Raw genomic sequence first — 10,709 nt, 5'->3', positions numbered from 1 at the left:
TAGGGAGAGACTTGAATTTTTAAACTTGTTTCTTTTATTTACCATTATTTTTTTACCCTCCTAACAAAGATTAATCTGGCAAGTTCCCTAAATTGGATGGCTGAATTTATCCTTTTAAGCTTTTTAAAAGCAAGAGAATTTTTCAATGATACTTCTGTATAATTGTGAATAAGACCAATGCCAGAGAAGAGAATAAAACAAAACAAAACAAAAACAAAGCAAGATAAAAGACAGGAAGAGAGAAAGAAAAATGAGAGTGAAAAGTCTTCAAACTTCCGTACTTTTAGAGATGGTGAGAGGCTGTGCTCTTTTTCAATTCAATGAATCTCTTAACAACTTTTTTTTTTTTTTTGGCTATCACTGCTCATTCTTGTCTTCTCATTTCCCTTTCCAAATTTTCATCTTTCCAAAGTCCTCATGTTACAGTTTAAAATTATTATTGTAATACTGACTGCTAGGACCTTTCCATTTATTCCAATTTCCACTGGATGGTTAGGGCTAATGAACCTGTGAACACCAAACCTTTCTAATTCTGGGTATGGTGGCCCTCCACCAAGGAAAGGGGTTTCCTGAAGTCCTTGTCTGATAGCAAATACTGGAGTGGGGTTAAATGTCCTTGGGTCACATAATGGTGGCCAGTGAGCTAATCTGTTTCTGGGAATGCATTACATTTTAAAACTTTGCCCATAATCCCATGATTGTTCAGCTGGTGACAGGTGGAGAAAGTAGTCGTGATTTTGGAATAAAAGTGTGAGATTGCTTGTAATTAGTAGTCATGAGAGTAGGTTCATAGGACTATGAATGGATTTAAATGGATAACGTAGTTTATCCATTTAGTGAACACAGTTCTAATTGTTCAACTGACTATTTTCACTTTCTGGGCAGACAGGATGACCACATTCACAAGCCTAATTCAGAGTCCATGTGGGACTGCGGGACTGCAAGAGGAATGATGTGTCACTTCTAGTCTGCGGCAGTTATGAGTTAGTGTGTTTCTTCCTCTGTTGCATCTCTCTCTTGCCCTGCCTTGGCAATCCTAGAAACCATGGAAGGCAGCCATCAGGAAATGGAGGCATATTACAGCTGCATTGAATTTTTCCTAAAAGAGAAATAAATTTTTATAGTAGTAAGTCCCTGATATTCCAGGATGTGTTTGTTACTACAGCAGAACTTACCTGATCATGACAGCTACATTTAGTATAGTATCCTGGCACATACTGTCCATTAAATGATATTTATCATTATTATTATGATAGTATTCTATGGGCCTATTGGGAGATGTAATACAATTATTCTTCCTTCATTGATAATGATCTTTATTAAAATGAAATTAAGATATATTATGCAAATATGATGGAATATATATTAGATACTTATTACAATTCTTTGACTCACTGTGGGGTATGGTTTAGGATGAGAACAACAGAATCATTTTCACTTAGGTGTCTTTTTATCTGTGCAATATCTTATATAAGGAGTAATTAATTTTCAGAGCTATGACCTAAATAGCTAAGAAAATAGAGTTTTAGAAGATAAGGGAAAAAAGTGGGAAAAAGTAAGATATACAAGAAAGAGAAGAAAGAAAAAAATTGTCTGTGGAGTTATTTTATAATAACACCTCCCTCAATAGACTGCAACAGTACCTGTGTATGTTTCTAAGACTAATAAATAGGGGAGCCCAAATCACTGAGTAAAGTAAATGACTAAAATAATAAAGAAGCTGAGTAGTGAATAAAGCACTTCTAAGTGTCAAAGTTGTGGCCATCAATCACGGTTTGGCCACCTATATTGCTGGAAGTTTTGGGACAATATTCAGGAAAAATGACTAGACACAAATAGGTCCTATAATTAGAGAGATTATTTGTCACTCTAACGCATCAACTTAAATTTGTCAGTTAGTGAGTCTAACTTCAGTTTTTTTAGATGAACCTCCGAAGTACACATTACAGTTATGATCTCAACACCCCAGTTGTACACTTTGTTGAGAACTGTGCACGTATTTGACATCCTCAAAGTACCCTCCTGTTAGAAATATGTAGCAGTGTGCTTTAGCAGTGAATGTAAACTCCACTTCCTCTTAAGATGCTCATGATTAGTTTGACATCTGGGAAATTGTTCTTTAATATGAATAGAGGAGTTTTATATCCTTTTATATAAGATAGCTATTTAGATCTTTTGGAAACCTTTTAATTTATTACACTTTTTCATGTCATCTTGACAGAAAAATGGCTATCTACATGAAGGAAAGTAAAAAGGGATTCGTGTATCTGTTAGTTAGATTTCATTGTAGCACACATATTTCTTGCCCGTGGACTAGATAATCTGTGGGTTGGCTGAGATCAGCTAGGCTTGGATTTGGGGTTGTTCCATGTATCTCCCATTCTGAAACGGAGGTGAGAGGCATTGCAGTCATTGGGGGCGTGCTCTTTTCATGGTGGATAGCAGGAAGGCAAGATGAGCCAATGGAAATACCTGATGCCTTTCAAAGTCTCTGCCTGACATTTCGCCATTTCATATCTGCCCATATTGCTTTACTCATGTGAGCAATACCAGAGTCAATGGGGGTAGAGATGTATAGTCCTCCTCTAGAGGCAGTTCTTACAGCCTCTTTGATATGTAATTCTGTCATCGGGAGAAAATGGAATAGGAGTGATCAGAATCCATTCATTCACACTAGCTAATACCACATATGATGGTGGCCTCTAGACAGATGAAAGACCTAAAGTTGAAAGGTAAAAGTATAAAGTTAATAGAAGAAAATCTAGAGGACTATCTAGGGTAGTAGAACTTCTTAAACAAAAATGTAAAAGTACAAACCAAAAGAAAGAAAATTAATAAATCTGACTACATCAAGAAAAATTTTAATGAAAGGCACCATGTATCAAGTTAATAAACAGATAATAGATTGGGGGCATATATTTCTGACACTTGAAATCAACTAAGAATCAATACCTAGAGTATGAGAAATTCTTCTTGTAAAGAGCAATTCTGATACAATTAAGTGTGAAAGATATGAGATGGCATTTTCAAAAAATTAAAACCAAAAAGCTACCGAGCATGCATAAGGGGAAGTCATAGAATCATTAGTGATCATAAATATGTAAATTAAAGCAAGAATAGCACTTTAGAGCCATTAGTGCACTAAATGATACTAAGAACGCACCAATGTAATAGGAACCTTCACGCACATCTAATGGAGTGTAGATTGTTGTGGACATTTGGAAAGTAATCTAGTACCAGTGAGTCAGTTTGTAGACACATACCGTGTGATAATCTGTTCTTTTACCAGGTATATAATCCAAATCTATCCTCATATAAAGTCAAAAAGGGGCATGTAAAAGGTTGTTCTTGGTTGTGGACTAAGAAATATTGTGTTTGTTCTTGGTTGAGGACTAAGTTGAGGTAAGTGAGGCAACTCAGGTGCAGATTTTAAGGAGGCACTCACTCTAAAGGTCATGTAAAACATGAGTACAGGATAGCACACTCACCCTGAGAGTAAGTGCCTCCTTAAGTGTTGTGCCCCATCTGCCTCACTTGCCTCACCCTACTATCAGCTCAGCTGGTAAACTGGAGTCAGATTAAGTGTCTGTCACATGGAGAGTGGATACATGACATGAAATAAATGCACAGGAAGGAGAATTACACATCATTTGGAAAGAATGTATGAAAGATAAATATAGTTGTAGGAGTGAGTTTTAGTTGTTTAATTAAAAAAAAAGAAAACATTATTGTCTACTGTTCATCATTTTGAAAGTGAACACATCAAATGGTATTTTATTTACTTAAGAAGCAAATATTAATTAAAACAAAGCCAAAATAAAAATATTTTGATAAATATACTAAGAGGAAAATTAAATAGTACAGCCTATTTAAAAATGTTCATAAAGCAATGTACTTAAAATTGATCAAGAGAAAACATATATATTTTGACAATCTTAAAATCAAAATCATTTTATGTATCAGAAATTTTTCAGTATGTGGGGAAAAGGTTTATATTGTTCAATGAAACCTTAGCATATACTTTTTGACACTCCCCATAATAACTGGCATATCTATTTCTCAAGCCAATTTAAATCTAAAATGTAAAACTGACTTTGATGTGACGGCTCACTACGATCTATTTCACCCAAAAACTTTGCTGAGTTTTTGGTATAGACTCTCTATATCTGCAAATTATGAATGGTTTAAAATATAGAAATAATATAACTACAAATTTAAGAAAAATGTGGATGGTTTGGAGACATTTTAGCAGAATTATGAGTTAAAATTCATTGTTGTGGTCCACTCTAAATCTGACTTTTTAATAGCTTTATCAACTGTCATACCCTAGATAAGAATAGTAACTGAAGATGGGAGATTTTAGTATGGCTGAGAACTGCCAGATATCCACGAAGGGATACTGGGTATCTGGAAGAGATCCCTGGCGGTCCCAAAACAAAATCTGTTCTTTCATCTGCTCCAATCCAGCTTTCTGACTCTGTCTCTCCTTTCTTCAGTATTTTCACATTCTTCTGTGCTGTCATTTATAAAATATATCTGTTAATTAAATGTGTCCTATATCTCTGGGGAATTGATAAATTGACTTGGAAGCACTCTTAAAAATAAAGTTCAGGCCCCAAATGGCGGCCAGCCGCTACCAGAATTTTCTCAGACTCTGTGAGGAATGGCCAGTGGACGAGACCAAATGAGGCCGGGACTTGGGCGCTTATCAGTGGGAGCGGGTAGTGCACGCCTTTAGGGAGGGAGAGAACACCCAGATTGCAGAGCCTGAGGCCTGTGATTAGAAGTACGAGAGCTTAGCACCTCTCCATTCAAACTACTACAAACACAAGTACCCTCGCCCCAGAGACACAAGCTTCAGTGGCCTGTCCCTGGAAGAATACAAACTGGTCCTGTCCACAGATACCTTGGAAGAGTTTAAGGAGATGAATAAAGGCGTGTGGAAGAAACTGCAGGAGAAGTTTGCCCCCAGGGATCCTGAGGAGAAGCATAAGGCCTGGGCTAGGGCCTTATCGCGCCCGCGTTACCTAAGTGTGAAGTCGTGTACGTTGCCATCATCAATAAAATGCCCTGATTTCTCCATCCAAAAAAAAAAAAAAAGTTCATATACCTATAATAATTTTTTTAACCTTTTTATTTTATATTGGAGTATAGCTGATTAAGAATGTGATCGTTTCAGGTGCAGAGCAAAGTGACTCAGCCATACATACACATGTATCCATTCTCACATACCTATATATAATGATACTGAGTGTTGAAATAGTTATTTTTGGAATATGTTTTAAAATGGTGGGAGGGAGACGCAAGAGGGAGGAGATATGGGGATATATGTATATGTATAGCTGATTCACTTTCTTATAAAGCAGAAACTAACACATCATTGTAAAGCAATTATACTCCAATAAAGATGTTAAAAAAAAATGGAACAGTAAAATAAAGTCACAGTCTAAATTTTCTTACATAAGAGGTACTTTTTCTCACAATGAGTTTGTTTTTCAGCCCTATTTAATTTGGAAACTGGCCTGTTTGAATACCTAGAGTGGAAACTTCCTCACCCAGCAATTAAAAAAGGGCATAATGTCAGATTTTAAACTTCTTTGTTTTCCATGTAGGACCGCAAACTGTTACCTCCTTGTATAGGTGCTTTTAATTAGAGACTAGATTGGTCAATGGGATAGTGCCACCCAAACGATATACATAAAATGACCAAGATTTAGAGACATCAGGTATTACCGTGTGCAGAGTAATAGCAAGATGGGTGTCACATTCACCTCCTTTTCCTTGTACACAGATTACATGTTCATTAGTTTACAGACATCATGATAGTAATCTAATTTGGGACAAACGGAATAGATTTCATGCCAGGTTTGTGTTTGGGAAGCCACAGGGTTGGTGCAATGCTGCTTCCTTGGGGATCTACAGAGAAGACTGACCCAACCTGGGGACAAGGGGGTATCTTTCTCACCTTGTAATTCTCCCCTTCAAGAGGTGCAAGACTCATAAATGTGAGGAAAAGAACTATCAAGGATAGTTCCTTAGTATCTTTAGTATCATAGTAAGGCTAGTCTTTCCCTTGTTGCAAATACTATTACTATGATTATAACTACTACTAGTACTATTATTTATTAAATACTTATTTTTAAAAAGGTTTATGTGGATAATGTTATATGTATAAAGATTATGTGGATTATAATATTATTGCTCTTTTAAATAAGAGAAAAATTAAGCTTGGAGAGGTGAGGTGATTTACTCAAAGTCATACTTCCAGGGTTTAAAGAGAAGCATTCTGACTTACGAATCCACATTCTTGGCAAATTAAAAAGACAAGGCTATTAGCACTTTAAACTTTTTATTTAAAGTTTTATTTCACCAAAAATTATCTAGTTGTTTCATCATATTGTCCCTGATATAAACCAGATACTAGAAACTACCATGCATTACCTCCATGTATATACTATACACATTTTCCATTCAAGTTGTACCACAACTCATGATTTATATTTTGATTGGTGATGCTTTTAATACATGAAATGTTTTCTGACCGGAAGCTACAATTTTATAATTTTAAGAGGCATAGGCAATCATATGACTAATCATCATAGATGTCACTCCTATTATTTATGTCACATTAGATAAGTATACGCATTTTATTTTATATTCCAACACCAAGAAAAAGTGGATGAATTAACTCTATAAGGAGCTGATACTTTATTTAAAATTGATAGAGAATAATGTGTTGCTTTTCTCTACTAGGTGAAAGTTCAAAATTATTATTTAAATGCACTCATTTGTAAATTAAGGTTAATTAACTGCATTCATTAAAGCTCTACTTATCTACAATGATTCTGACTTGATTATGAATATTATGATTGAGTTATAGTTATGCAAATGCCACTGAAACTTATTGTCATGTGTTACTTAAGTCATAACCTCATAGTTATGGTAAGTTACTCAAAATATATTTTCTTGTAAAAATATAATGATGTCATGTCTAGTATCTGTGGATATTTATATATATATTTATATATAGTCTCTGACTAAAACCTAGTAATTTCTCTAATAACAGCTAAATAACTAATAATAATAATACCCTCCAAGAGAATGATGAGTACTTGAGTTTCATGGTGGTGGTAAGTGTTCTCTGAATGAAGTTATATAAAATAATACAAGACAATGTGTACCATCTATTTAGTCTATAGTCTGTACCAGGTTCAGTGGCAAGCACCTTACTTGCACCATGTCTTTTTATCTTCTCAAGAGCTCCATGAATCCAAGTAATTTTTAATGCAGATTTCTATGGGCAAGTTCCATTCTAGACACTGGGGAAGCAGCGCTGAACCAACAGACATCTGTGCCCTAGTAGAGCTCACATTCTAGTTGAGGAGAAAGATAGGAGACAAAATAAGTAAAATATATAAATAAAACAATTATAATATTTGTTTTAAGCAGAAGAAGGAAGTAGAGAATTAGGAATAGGAAGTGTCATGGAGAAGGGACATAATTTTAGGAAGGGTTCAAGGAAATTCTCATGAAGAGGTAACACATGACTGAAGACCTGAAGAAAAGCAGAATGAAAGCCAAATACTTATCTGTCAAAGAGCTTTCCAGGCATTAGAGAGAAAATGCAAAGCTCCTAAGATCAGACTTTACCAGCTGTGATGGAGCCCAATGAGTGGGAGAGTGGTGTGAGATGAGGTTAGAGAGGTAACCTGCTCCAAATCACATGACAAAGGTGATAAACCAACAAAGCAAGGACTTCAACTGTAAGAGATAAATGACAGGCAATCAATAAGTTAAATAGATCAATGAATAAATGGATTGATGGGTGAATGAACAGATAAATGTTAGATAAGTAGACAAATTGATTAATAACTAGATACCCAGTTTTTTTTTTATTATTCCTTTAAGAACATTGTTCAGTCCAGTTTGTCTAAAGCAATGGATACTTATTAAAGGAGAAAGAAACTGAGTAACTATTTATATGGCTGCCCAATATTACACAAACTGGTAGCATAAGAATCAGATAAAGAATTGAATGCACTAGAGAACTTCTAGAATCATTAGAAGAAAGGATATGAAATATCCTTGAATTTTGTCCTTCCAAAACAAGAATAAACATTTTGCATAACACTTTCATGTTATACTCTAACCACCACAGCCTACTTTAAAGCACACATAGGGTTAATATTTATGTTCTGGCAGCCTCTTACTGTAGATCTGATCCCTTCTTACAGTTTGGGAATCTTTGAATCTTTGCCTTGATAAAGAACTAAGCCTCTTTAACAGGCTGTTCTGTGTTGGTACTGCTCACGCTTTATAAATGGAGAAGTCAAACAGAGCGATGAGCAGCAAGACGCAAGACAGAGGGGAAAACAGGACAAGCTTAGTGTCTGGGCAGATCTGGCCAAGTGGATGAGAAAGATGGCAATCTGCTCTGCAATTACCAAAAAAAGTGTTTTTTATTATAATGAACTCTCTTGAGCAGTTATTTTAGTAGTTATTTTAATACCCTGAAAGAACTAGTATGCTAACTTTTTTCCAAGGGTAAGTAATTTACAGAGAGAATTTGCTGATTAGATCTTCTGAACTGTAAATGTTCTCTATTTTTTTGTGATGCCAGAAGTGAACAAATCAGGTACTCACCTCGTCAAAGGAGAGCATACACCATGGAGGAACGTGGAGTTTCTTATAAGAGTGTGTTAGAAAGAATCTGCGATGGGATTTAAATTCTGGTTGGGTGATTTGGGAAAGGGTGTAAGGAAGAGATGGCCTTCAGGAGTGAACACTGTCAGAAAGCAGGGGCAGTGCTATGGGTAGAGAAGTAGCAGGTACTCATTTAGTGTTTGAACAAGGAGAGTGTTTTCTTGTGGGTGGTGGAGTTACCATGTTTTTGTTTGTTCTTAGACAAAATTATGAAGTGGCCTTGCTGTTTTTCATGATTGTGTCTCAGAGTAACCTTGTCTGAAATTGGTATATTGTGACATTGTTTATCAAATGGGAGAATAAATGGCTTAGATGTGACTGTCAGACCAGTTTCTGAATGTCAGGGGCTTCTCTCTCTCTCTCTCTTTTTCATATATTTGTCAGAACTTTTTAAGCAAGGAAAATTAGCTTACCTATTGCAGACATATATAATTTTGATAAACTATGTAAATTATATGCAGAGTCTAAAAATATCCCTCTCCATGAATATACAGAAGGAATAAAGATTATTCAGCATAGTATTAAATTATTTAATATAATCCTAAACAATTTTAAACTTTGACTATATCATTTTCAGAAGCTGTTATTTCCTCTAGTGGCCAAAAAATAATTTCTAGTAATAAAAACTCCTTCAAATCTTGGAAATATATGCCATAACAGTCTGTTCACAAACTAGCAAATTCAGTAAAACCAATATTTACATATATATATATTTTAAAAACCTAACAGAATATAATTTTTAGTGAATGTACTAGTTATTAATAATATGAAATATTCTGTACAATATAAAATACACTTGATTGTCATTTCAGTCATATTTTTTGCAGTTCAGTATCTTCAGAGATTTAAATGACTAAGAATTTTTCTACATCTTTTTATCAGAGGCAATAGTTTTCTCAGTTTTCCTTATTTCTTTTTCTGAACCTATCTTTTGCCACATTAACTTTTTAAAAATAGACTTTATTTTTTGGAATGGCTCTAGGTTTGCAGCAACACTGAGAAAATAGTAAAGAGAGTTCCTATTTACCCCACACCCAGTTTCCCCTAATAACATCTTACATTAGTATGGTACACTTGTTATAATTAATGATCAAATATAATCGTTTTCTTTCTTTGTAATTTATCCCTCCTCCACCCCCTTTCCCCTTTGGTAACCATAAGTTTCTTTTCTATGTCTGTGACTCTGTTTCTGTTTTGTAAATAAGTTCATTTGTGTGTTATTTTAGATTCTACATATAAGTGATAACATATGGTATTTGTCTTTCTCTTTCTGACTTACTCAGTATGATAATCTCTAAGTCCATCTGTTGCTGCAAATGGCATTCATTCATTCTTTTTTTTTAATGGCTGAGTAATATTTCATTGTATATATGTACCACATCTCCTTTATCCATTCCTCTGTCGATGGACATTTAGGTTGCTTCCATGTCTTGGCTACTGTAAATAGTGTTGCAATGAACATGGGGTGCATGTATCTTTTCAAATTATAGTTTTGTCCAGATATATGCCCAGGAGTAGGATTGCTGGATCATATGGTAATTCTATTTTTGGTTTTCTGAGGAACCTCCATATTGTTCTCCATGGTGGCTGTATCAATTTACATTCCCACCAGCAGTGCAAGAAGGTTCCCTTTTCTCCACACTCTCTTCAGCATTTGTTATTTGTAGACTTTTAATGATGGCCATTCTGACTGGTGTGAGGTGGTACCTCATTATAGATTTGATTTGCATTTCTCTAATAATTAGTGATGTTGAACATGTCAGAAATGTCTAAGAGAAACGTCTATTTAGGTCTTCTACCCATTTTTTGATTGGGTTGTTTTGTTATTGAGCTGTATGAGCTGTTTTCAAATGTAATTCTTATTATTAAAGTTGCAGTTTATTCATACTTGCTTATTTTTTTTCACCCAATATCCTTCATCTATTCCAGGATCCCACCTACGATATGATTTTACATTTAGTCATGTCTCCTTAGGCTCCTCTTGCCTGTGACATTTTCTCTGATTT

At 34.9% G+C, this 10,709-nt stretch overlaps 1 pseudogene across 1 annotated transcript; it reads left to right on the top strand.

The window, feature by feature from the left end:
• The first annotated feature begins 367 nt into the window (after positions 1–367).
• On the top strand, positions 368–10,350 carry LOC309622460 (ubiquinol-cytochrome c reductase complex assembly factor 2 pseudogene; annotated as a pseudogene). The gene has a single exon. The product of its transcript is annotated as a ubiquinol-cytochrome c reductase complex assembly factor 2 pseudogene (transcript).
• Positions 10,351–10,709: the final 359 nt, after the last annotated feature.

The sequence above is a fragment of the Balaenoptera borealis genome (genome assembly GCF_965194805.1).
Source record: "Balaenoptera borealis genome assembly, chromosome: 2".
NCBI classification, from domain to species: Eukaryota; Metazoa; Chordata; class Mammalia; order Artiodactyla; family Balaenopteridae; genus Balaenoptera; species Balaenoptera borealis.
The sequence above is the reverse complement of the archived record's forward strand: the minus strand, read 5'-3'. Positions and strand labels throughout refer to the sequence as shown.